We start from the raw sequence: 12,135 nt of genomic DNA, 5'->3' as shown, positions 1-12,135 counted from the left end.
TTTGGGTGGGACACACATCCAAACTATATATTTTAAGGCCCAGGGGCCCTTAAAAGTGAAAGAGGAAGATGTGACTATGGGAGAAAGGCACAGAGAGATGCAATGTTGTTGACTTCAAAGATGTATGAAGGGGCCCCGAGTCAAGGAATGCAGGAGGCCTCTAGCAGCTGTAAAGGACAAGGGAACGATTCTCCCCTGGGCCACCAGAAAGGAGTACAGCCCTGTTGACACCTTGATTTCAGCTCAGTGAGACCCATGCTGGAATGCTGACCTCTATAATTGTCAGATAACAAATTTGTGTTGTTTTTCAGCTGTTGTGTTTGTGGCAATTTGTTACAGCAGCAATAGGAAACTAATACAATAAGCCAAAATGAACTACATACTTGAGGCTTGGTCATGTAAATATTTAAATGATACTGTGAGATCTATGGAATAACATGGAAAATATTTAGGTTCTATATTTAAAAAGCAATATACAGACATGTATATACAGTGTGGATAGAAGTAGGTTTGATAAACAAAGAAACAGAAATCTTAGCTAAGTGAATATAAAATCTGGGAGAAAAGCCAGAAAAATGTGAACCGTGAGTAATGTGAGGGGTGGAATGATGCTGATTCATTTTTCTTTTCTTTCAACTTTTATGAATTTTTCAAATTTCCTTTAATGGGCCTGCATGGAGAAAACACTAAAATTAAGTTTCAACTTGATCTGAGAAAGTAAAAATCCTATTTAGAGAGCTGCAGTGATATATATTGCCAGAGAGGACACCATCAGTCATGACTTCTGTGGTAAAATAGCAGTATTCTTCTTCATTTTATCTAGGTAGCCAGATGGAGAAACAGTTACCATTTTAGCAACTGGTACTAACATTCCTATGTCGGGAGAGACCTATCTTAGTTGAAAAGCTGAAAAGGAGCTTTGTCAAGTTCACTAGGAGAAGGAAGTCCCCAGGCTCAGTGCTCAGTGCTCAGATTTCACTTTAAGGAAGGGAGAGGGAGGAGGAATGGGACTGAGGCTGCTTAGGCCTGGAGTCAGGAGAGGGCTGGAGTCAGGAGAGGGCTGGAGTCAGGGGAGGCTGCTTAGGGCTGGAGTCAGGAGAGGGTAGAGAAGGAAGTCCCCAGGCTCAGTACACCAGTACTCAGATTTCACTTCAAGGAAGGGAGAGGGAGGAGCAATGGGGCTGAGGCTGCTTAGGGTTGGAGTCAGGAGAGGGTAGAGAAGTGGCAGCTGGGGCTGGAAGAAAACTTTCGAAGGAAAACACAAACCTATAGCACATTTTCAAAGGAATTCAGTGTGTGGTAGATGCGATGCCTCCCTGTTACTCCCGATCTTCACTCAAACTGTAACTTGTCCATGTTTGATTTGATTTCACAGGGAAACTGAGAAAGGCGGTGAGATTTGCATCAAGGTCAACCCTGTTGAAAATTGGGCTAGCCTGTGTGGATGGGGAGAGTATGAGATCTAAAATCACGTCTCGTGGTGTGCTTACCACGTGTCTTCAACTTTGCTGGGTGTTCACTGCCTGTTCAACATCTCCTCTTCCTAGGGTACCTCCTAACCCAAGTGTAATGTGTGGCCCATTGCAAATTAACATGTGTTTGCAAAGCTATTTCACTACCTTGAGTTGCATTTCATACACAAGAAGCCAGCCCTTGGATTCCCTGGGATTTGGGCCAGTTTGTTGCAAAGCAACCACTCAACTGCTGCTCCCCTGAGAACCCATGGGGGCTCCTCACTGCTGATGTTCCCCAGGGACTGAGAAGCTACTCGCTCTCCAGTGTGAGATGGTTTTAGAGGTAGGGGCCTAAAGTCATTCAAAGGAGCCATGGTGCTTGCGCTGCCCTTAAAAGCCCAGAAGATGCTGGGAAGTGGTGTTTGTTAGAGGACCCATTGGGGATTCTATATCCTCCATGGGGTCCTTGAGAGTCAAAAGAATTTCACTCCACCAGACATCCCAGAAACAGAGCTCCTGAGGTGCCCATGATTGAAAATGAGGAATGTTCCCCAGAGACCTTCTGGACCAAATCCCGCCATTGCTCACAGGGGTCTCTCCACAGTGGCAATAGTTTCTTTGGTTTTCTCCAGTTCTGTCTTGAGGGCTCAATGAACCAGAGCTCCCTTGGGGTCAGGTGATATTCCAGAGGCCTAATGTCTGCCTCTGTGGGTGGCAAAACTCACTACCAAAACTGTGGGGGAGTAGTAATGATGTAAGTGTGTGTGTGTGTGTGTGTGTGTGTGTGTGTGTGTGTGTGTATGCCTGTGCCTACATCAAGGGGGAGAGGGAAGGAAGCAGAGATTCCAGATTTTGTGGGCTTGAAGCTTATATGATTTTGAGGGTCCTCTTCAAGAAAAAAATACTACATTACAAATTCAAAATTAGGTACAAAAAATACAAATATGTATTTTACAATGAGGAAAAAAATAACAACAAATTACAACTATTAAAAAAGCTGGCAAATAACCCAAAGCATCACAAAATCTAGAACATAGCATATTAATTCCCTAACACATCTCTATACTATTTTTCCTACATTTTTTAGCTAAATCTTCCTTGATAACCTCTTCAAATGACAGTGATTTTTTTTTTTTTTTTTGTAACAGGAATAGATTCATTCTTTCCTCTATCTAGCATGACTGATGAAATGTTTTAAAAAATTATTGATAGTTTAGAAGTTGGCTTTCTGGCTGGGCACAGTGGCTCATGCCTGTAATCCCAGCACTTTGGGAGGCCAAGGTGGGCGGGTCACCGGACGTTAGGAGTTCGACACCAGCCTGGCTAACATGGCGAAACCCTGTCTCTACTAAAAATAGAAAAATTAGCTGGGCATGGTGCTGTGCGCCTGTAATCCCAGCTACTTGGGAGACTGAGGCAGGAGAATCGCTTAAACCCAGGAGGCAGAGGTTGCAGTGAGTGGAGATCACGCCATTGCACTCCCACCTGGGCAACAAAAGTGAAACTCCGTCTCAAAAAAAAAAAAAAAAAGAAAAGAAATTGGTTTTCAGCTTCCTAATTCATTTTTGGCCATGTGGTAAATTTGTAGAATTTGTTGTCGAATTTGGAGAACCTATCAAGTTTTTTTCATGTATAAGCTGTCAAATTTCAAGGTATTTTAAATTTCCTTACACAATGACTAATCACAATCTTTGAACTAATGACATCCATTACAGAATTTGTCATTGATGTCCTTGTTTAGTGGTGTATTATGATTTTTATGTTAATCATTGTCAGTATTAGTATTTCTTGTCAAATTGGCAAGAAATTTAATTTTCTTCAAATAAATTTATAAATTTATTTTTATTAGTTGGATTAGTAAGCAATCCAAGAGTCTCTATTCAAAATTTATTTCTTCCTCTTCAAATATTATTAATTTTGTTATGGTCTAAAAGAATCTTTCAATTACAATTTATTTCTCCATGTCAGAATAATTTCTCATGATTTCATTAAAAAATAGACATATATTAGTGTATATAATTTATAACAGTTTTACTGTGTAATGAGTTTATAATTGGATATGTTGAGTATCACAGTCTATTCCTGATGGGAAAGAACTTCTATTTTGACTTGAGGTCATGGAGAACTAAATCTTCTGCTTACAATTCCATATAGCTCATGCTTGGGAGAGGTTTTTCACAAAGTAGCTTTTGGCCGTCTATATTTCAAATCTTGTTTCTCTTCTACCACCCCATACTGCTAGTGCTGCTAGGCACAATGATACACATTACAATTTATGGCCTCTGGCCCTACGCCTTTTCCTTGTGATTCCAAGTGAGACATCACAGTAGATGGTAGCGGTGTTCCTGAAAGCCATTCCTACATCAGGATGGCTGGTAATAACTTAAATATGAAATACAAATATATCCCACTAAACCCAAACTGTTCTTAATTCAACTTCACCTTAGGCATATTTCAAAAATGCCATGGCCATCTTCAACGCCACTCAATACAAGGAAGGGAAGTCATAGTGGGAAGAGACAGTAGTCTTACCTAATTGTGGGTGAGACTGAGTAGTTTTACAAATGTTATAAAAAATATGACCATGTGAACACGTTGCCTTAGAAGGGCCCAGTATGCCATGGAGCATTTATGCTTCCTGATCAATCCACTTCAGGGGCAGGAGTTGGTACTGGATGATATACTACTAGAACCTTCTCTATTGCTAACTCCACCTATTTTTTTTTAAGACAGGGTCTCATTTTGTCACCCAGGCTGGAGTGCAGTGGCATGATCCTGGCTCACTGCAGCCTCGACCTCCTGGGCTCAAGCAATCCTCCCACTTTAGCCTCCCAAGTAGCTGGGACCACAGGCACATGCCACCATGCCTGACTAGTTCATTTTTATTTCTTGTAGAGACAGGCTCTTTCTATGTTGCCCTGTTGCCCAGGCTAGTCTCAAACTTCTGGGCTCAAGCGACTCTCCCGCCTCAGCCTCCCAAAGTGCTGGGATTACAGGCTTGAGCCACTGTACCCAGCCCAGAAACAACTATTTAGCAGAGTTTTTCTCCCCCCACCAAATAAAGCAAGAGTTTTGCTTTTCGGGTTGACAAAGAACTTATTTGACTACTTCACTAAAGCTAATACTTTGCCAGGAATATAGGAGAAGTTAAGGGGAATAGAATTATTTCTACACTATTACGATGATAAAAGTTTCAACTTACTATGAGAACAAGAGTTCAAATAAAGTATTTTTTAAAAAGCCACCAGAAGGTGGTTTAAAAAGGCTTTATTCTCTTGAATAACAATGCTTGCCAGTTTGAATAAGATTAGCTTTTCTTTTAAAATATAATCTAAAAAGCTTTTATAATTGATTTATTAATCATTTTTATGTCTTTCATCAGTGGTCTGAAAAATCTTAATAAAGACTCTGTTGACGTTAGTAGATCCATCTCAACAACCGTAAAGACTCTTTGTGTAAATACATACTGGGAAAAAAATCTGAGTCCTGGTGTTTGGCCACTTGTTTCTGGTCCGTGTATGTATGTGTGTGCGTGTGTGTGTGTGTGTGTGTGTGTGTGTGTGTGTGTGCCCTTCTCTTACATACAACCCAACCAGACACTTTCTTTTCAAAATATTATGATCATCACTATGTCTGTTGCACCAGGGGAATTTTCAGTATTCTAAAAATAACTTCAATTCTATGGAGTCAGAGTGTTTTTAGTTACAGATGCCCAAACAGTAGGGTTTCACATCAGATCCATCTTAAAATACCATAAAAGACATAGAGAATAATGGAAGCATGAAAAATGATTTGGAAATTAGGATAACTAAATCTGATTAAAATTAACTTTTATAATGGCCAAAGGATAAAATACTGGTGTTAATGACTAATCTGAGAGGCTTGAGAGAAACCTAATTTTTTTCCTCTTCCTTGTCTTCTATTTGCCTTGCTTCCTGCTGCCTTTTTCTCTGTAATATTTTGGCATCAGCTAGAACTGGTTTGAGCCCCGTGCTTCTGTCAGCCTTCATGAAAAATCCTAAGCCTAGGAGTAGGAAGCTAGGTAGACTTTAGGCAAAAGGCATGACTAAAGCAAGTTTTTCCCTTCTTGTTTTCTTTCTGGGTCACCTGCTTTTGATTTAAAATTTTTGTATAACTGGATTAAAATTTTTCCTCTTTCTCGTACATATATTGTGATAGATATAAGCAATTGGTTTTATTCCTGTCTTCAACCATGGGAAATGAATTGTTTGAACCTGCTTATAAAAGGATGCTTATAAAAGGCACAATGAAGACTACTTACTGAATTCTAATAACTGCACAATTCTTACGAAAAGCTTGGTGGTAAGAATGAATATTCATGAGACCACCTAAGGAATGTAAAATCCATTGCTTACTATGGATATTCTGGGACTCCACGTTAGGGGTGCATTGAAACTGAACGTGTTAATTAGTCATTGCTGTTTAACAAACGATCTCCAGTTCTCAGGAGCTTATAGTCATGTTTCCACGCACAGGTCTATGGGTCAGCTGTAGTTTGGCTGAAATCATCCAGGATTAGGAGAGCTTGCCTCCAGGCTGCACGTTGGTTTTAGGCCCGCTTCATGTGTTTCCTCATTCTCTCTGGACCAGCAGCTACTCAGGGTATATTCTCCCCATGGGGAATCACAGGTGCATAAGATGTCATGCCCAATCACACACATGTGCCTCTTCACCTTTAAAGTTCCGGTCAACTTTGCAGAGTTTCCACTGGCTAAGCCCAAAGTCAAGGGGTGGGGACACACACTGTGTACTATTGCAATGCTAGGTGATACGACAAAGGGAGGGAGAGAAGAATTAATAACAATAATCCATCTGCCACACTGACCAAATTTTTCTGTGATTGATTTCCTCATTTGTAAAATGAAACAAAACACACACACACACACACACACACACACACACACACAAACGCTATCTCCGAGAGTTGTAAGGGTTAAAGAACTTAGAACAGTGCTTGGCACGCACAAAAATTAATATAGTTACTATTATTGCTGTTGTCATCATTGTTGTGGTTTTTATTGTTTTGCTTCTGTCTTTGCCACAGCTGTTTTAAAACTTAGAGACAAACTTTCTGCCCTCTTCTGGCAAGCACGTAGGGAAATGGTTTGCACACCAAATTTACCCCTATGCTTTGTCTTACTTTCTAATGTTATTTCTCCTTCTTTGATTCTTTCGTAAATTAATTTTTGCATCCTGTTAATTGAATACACTGATGTAAGCAGTCTGTAACTGTTTCCCTGTATTATTAGTTGTAGTATGGTGAATAAATAAACAAATGAGCACTATTGGCTTGTTGCTTTTCTTTTTTATTTTATTTTTGAGACAGGGTCTTGCTCTGTTACCCAGGCTGGAGTGCAGTGGTACAATCACAGCTCACTGCAGCTTTGACCTCCCTGGCTCAAGCAATCCTACCATCTTAGCCTCCTGTGTAGCTGGGACCACAGGCATGCGCTACCACATCCAGCCGATTTTTTAAAAATTGTTTGTAGAGACGGGGTTTCACTGTATTACCCAGGCTGGTCTCAAACTCCTGGGCTCAAGTGATTCTCCTGCCTCAGCCTCCCAAAGTGCCGGGATTACAGGCATGAGCCACTGCTTCCGGCCTCTTTTTTTCTCTAAACCTTGACTTCCCATGTGTTTGCCATCTCTGTCAATGCTGCAGTAGCCCTTCTTCTGTATCGACACTAGGCAAAATCGACTTTGTTGCTCTTGTTATCACCAAACATCAGGTTATGAGTTTCTTTGTTTATTGCCTACTCCCCTGCTCTCAACTATATTTTTTACATGTCTCTTTTGTCATTGGCAAGTATAAAATAGGCATGCAAGAAATATTTGAATGAAGGAATAAATAAATAAATCAGTGTGTTTGTCATTACTTCTACATGCATTCTAGCCTAGATTTTGTGTTGTGGTGTAGATAGTAACTATAGGCGTGGATTGGCTGTAGGATCCCCTTTCTTTCCACAATCTCTAGAGTCTAGTTCTGCTCCTTCCATTGCACTGAAACTGGGTTTGGTAAGGTCATTGAATACTGTCCTATTTGCAATCCAATGGTCTTTTCTCTGACATAACTACTTTGTAAGGTATGCCATGGTCAATCACTGTTTTCTTCTTAAAAATCTTTCCTTCTGTAGCTTTTGCAACTCCAGCTTGTCACCTCTCTGGGCAGTAGTCCTTTACCTGCAGGTTAATTCACATCAGGGACACAAGAAATCAGATTCTCCCTGGGATAGAGGCACATGTCCTCTGATGATTCCTAGGGGCATTGCAAGCTGAACTTATTAAAAATTGAATTTACTTCTTCACCCTTTACTCCCAAACCCTCACTGGCTTCCTCATGCTGGTTAACTGTGACGAGAGCCACCTCATTTTTAAGCTGTCCATCTTTTTATCGTTCTTGATTCTTTATCCATGCCCCTCCCCACCCCTCTCTCAACTATAATCAGTCCCTAAAATATTGACTTTGTGTGTGTTTGTTTTCTCAAAGCATCCTCTTTCCTTCTCTCAGAAAATTGTCTTGGTACAGGACCTCCAGATTCTTGACTTAACTACTTCAATAACTTTCTAAGGCATCTCTCAGCCTCCAGCCTCTTCCTACTTCCAACTTACTTTTCACCCTACTGCATGATAATTCTTCTAAAATGCAGATTGGTGGCTTTCCTTTGCCTTCATTGTGAAGTCCAAACCTTTTGGCATGGCATGCAAAACACTGCCTTTCTCTCCTCTTCCATTACCTCCCAACCTCCACCATGCATAGTGTGCTAAACTTGAGCTACTTAGTGTTTCTTGCAATGACCAGGGCATTCTCTTCTCTTCTCTCCTTTCCTTTCTTCTCTCCTCTCCTTTCCTTCTCTTCTTCTCTTTCTTTCTCTCAACATTTTATATAGTAATCTTTAAGAATGCCCACTTCTCTTCCTTTGCCCTCTGGGATAATTTCTGCCCTTTCTCCAAGGCTCACTTCTAAAGTTCCCTCCACTGGGAAAGTCCTCTATCCTACTGCCTTTACTTACTTCCTGCTATTGAGTGTTCTTCCCTGGTGTTTCTATCACACGTTATAAGTAACTTCAATAACAGTTCCTTTCAGGTTTAGTAATAATTATTAATTTCTCCACTAGATTGTGAGATTCTTTAGAGTAGAAACTTTTTACATTATGTCTGTATTCATAGTAAATAAGTCTTAGCACATAGAAAACAGTAAAAAAAAAAAAAGTGTGGGATTGAGATAAATTGAATTGAGTTAATTAAAAACAGTATTCATTCTAGCTCTCAACTCTGGGGGGTTACGTCAGTTTTTAGTTCATCAGAAATGGTCATTTCTTTGTTTAAATGGAAATTTAACAAAATAGTGTCTAGTTGATGTTGACCTGAATCAGAATATAAAAAGTGTGTTTTTTTTTACGGGCATTTTGGCTTGTGGTTGTAAGCTGGCACCAAAATTCGTTTCAGTATGTTTAATGACATCTGAGTATGAAAACCACACGGTCATCTGGCATGGGGACAATTGGGGCTAGGGTAGAAGCAGTTACACAAATGAGACCCTGATTTGTTCTCTTCTTCTCTCGTCTTTTTTACTTCCATTGTCATAGGAGTTCTTTGTTCCTACCAGATTGAAATAGGAATGCTACTTTTTTTTTTTTTTTAAGTGGATGGTGTTAATATAGCTCTGGGGAGAAAACAGTGTCACAAAAAGCACTGGAAATGATCTCACCAACCAACCATCCATATGACCTGTATTCTGGGCTATGTTCCAGTAATGGAAATAAGTTTGCTTTGTTCCGGATGCATTTCCTCACCCAGGATCCTTTGTCAGCTCTCCTTCCCCATACATCCCACAGTGGTTATTACAGACTTATTGTTCTGGTGCTACTGCACCTCCAGAGTCACCCAGTGGCCAAGGGCACTGGTTTCAGGGGAAGTATAAACTCAGGTTTGCACCCAGTTGCTGCTCAACTCTCTAGTTGTCGATGAATGACTGAACCTCGGTCCTCAGTTTTCTCATTTATGAGATGTGGATAATAAAACCGACTCCACTGGGGTAGGTGAAGCCAATCATATAAAGTTCTTCATCCAGTCAGTACCCTGCACATAGTAATTCTGTACCATCTATTTCCATTTTATATATAAAAGTCATATAGTTTCAACCAGATTGTTAGCTCCCCAGATCCACTTACAAAATATTACTTTCAGAAAGTTATTTCTATAGTTGAATATTTCATTTATAAACTGACTTCATCCTGAGGAATTATTCTTGTTATCTGCCACCTAGAACCCCCTTCTTAGTCTCCTAAGGCAGCTGTAACAAAGTACCACAGACTAGGTGGCTTAGAACAACACAAATTTATTCTCTCACAGTTCTTGAGGACAGACATCTGAAGTCAAGGTGTCCTCAGAGCCATGCTCCCTCTAATACTCTGGGTAGTATCCGTTTGTGCCTCTACCTAGCATCTAGCAGTAGCCATTAATTGTTGGCATTTATTGGTTTGCAGCCCTATCACTCCAGTCTCTGCCTCTGCGTTCACATGGCCATCTCCTCCCTGTGTGTCCCTGTCTTCACATGGCATTTTCTTCTTTTTGTGGGGGACACCAGTCATATCAGGTTAGGGCTTACTCTAATGACTTCATCTTAATCTGATTACATCTATAGAGACACTGTTTTCAAATAAAGTCACTATCACAGGTTATAACTTCAGTGCTTTTAGATTATCTTCTTGAAGACACAATTCAACCCAAAAAACCATTTAATGAAGAACTTTCTATCCCCAGCTATAGGAAGGGGTAATGAGAGATGAGCTTCAGGGACTATTCAGCTATAGAGTCCAGCCCTATCACCCAAGGTCAAGCTCCTTCCTGAGGTGACCCACATTCAATGACAGATTAATACAGGGTTATAGAGGCCTGGCCATCTCTCCAACCTAGAGTGACTTTGAAGGGCCCTTCCAACTCCAAAGCCCTGTGGCGTCAGTGGGGGCTGTTATTGTGCTTGGGTTGAGGTTGACTTCTCTCTCTGCCTAGTCCTGCTTCTGTCCCTAAACATTCACAGGTGTTGATCCCAACAAATGTCCTCATAATAATCTCTAGCTCAAAGTCTACTTCCTGGAGAGGCAACCTGTGATAGTACTTGAAAGGAGAGCATGCCTCCTGCAATATTTTATTCACCAGGGTTGCTACTTCCTGGACACATAGTAAATAATCAATAAATCCTAACTGGACTTATTGGGTCACATTTATCTGAATAATTGGGCAAAATTGAGTGTGCAATTTATTTGATAGTTGCCTGAGACATGAATGAATCCCCATGTAGATTGAATCCATGATGCATCACACATTCAAATGGACCACCCACCATTTAGCCCAAGCTCCTTGTTGTCACAACCACCAACAAAACATTCTCTGTAGTCTTATGTGGCATGACAGTCAGATGCTTGCCATACCTGATAATAAGATAATCGCTCAGCATGAATTCAATATAACTAGCCATAGAAATAACCAACCTAAGGCAACGGTTTGGAAACTGATGACTAAGGAGTTAAGAAATACATGTATTTCAATTCAGGGACCAGGTGCAGGGTCAGGAAAACATGGTGGTCCAAACACATTGAAAGCAACTTGCTCCAGGTAGGTATTTTTTATAATGGAGCTTAGCAAAAGGGAGCCTAAAGGGAAAGAAAGTCATTATGTCTTTAACACTAACCAGTAGGGGCAGGTATCTTTGGGCCCTTGGCAAACTCATTCCTGTAGATAAAGTGGAAACATCAATGGCACTGGTTATTAGTTCCAGATGACTCTCCTTGCTTTTCCTTCTTGCACTTCCAGGGAGTACATTGTGGTAACAGCTGACATGAAGACTGTGATCTAGTTGGCCGGAGTAGTTCTCAGTGTTAAATGAAAAAGTTGAGATTCTGCTGTATGTACCAGTCTACTGTATGTTTGGTTTGCTTGGGTCATCCCTGAGAAAGTACTCAATTATGGGTGACCTAACCTAGTTAGACAGTACTTTGGAACATGACTAGGGATATATAATCACTTGATCTAGAAGCCAGCTTGTCTCTTCAGCTGACATCTCTGCCTCCCTACTTTCTGTAACTGTATTTTGTTTTTATGGTCTACTGAAAATGAGCCAGAAAACCCAAGTGAACTGATCTTAACTACATTAAGAAATATTTATATGTATCATTTATTCATTGAATAAACATTTGTTGAGAGTCTACTATGTGCCAGGAACTGTCATGTCCAAGGGGGTTGATATGGGTTGAATTGTGTCCCCCCAAAATTTATATGTTGAAGTCCTTACCCCCGCTACCTCAGAATGTGACCTTATTTGGAAACAGGGTCATTGCAGATGTCATTTGTTAAGATGAGGTCCTACTGGAGTAGAGTGGGCCCCTAATCCAATATGACTGGTATCCTCATAACTTGATCTCCGACTTCTGGCCTTCAGAACTGTGAGATAATAAATTTCTGTTGTTTAAGCCACCCAGATTGTGGTAACTTGTTATGTAGCCCTAGCAAACCAATACAGGGATTCAATAGTGTTTACATTTGAAACCACTCCTGCCTTCATAAAGCTTACAGTCTTCATATATGTATGTGTTTGTGTGAGTGTGCCCAAATGTTCCAGCCAAGACCACCTGGAGATAGATGTGGTCAGTCAATCTCCTAT

General features: G+C 40.5%; 1 long non-coding RNA gene across 1 annotated transcript in view; it reads right to left on the bottom strand.

Moving 5' to 3' along the window:
* Positions 1 to 12,135, bottom strand: part of LOC105478133 (uncharacterized) — a 50,560-nt gene that overhangs the window by 22,096 nt on the left and 16,329 nt on the right. The gene's annotated exons all lie outside the window — the stretch shown is intronic.

Source organism: Macaca nemestrina, chromosome X, assembly GCF_043159975.1.
Source record: "Macaca nemestrina isolate mMacNem1 chromosome X, mMacNem.hap1, whole genome shotgun sequence".
In the NCBI taxonomy this organism is placed as follows: Eukaryota; Metazoa; Chordata; class Mammalia; order Primates; family Cercopithecidae; genus Macaca; species Macaca nemestrina.
Note: the sequence above shows the minus strand (reverse complement) of the source record. Positions and strands in the feature narration are given on the sequence as shown.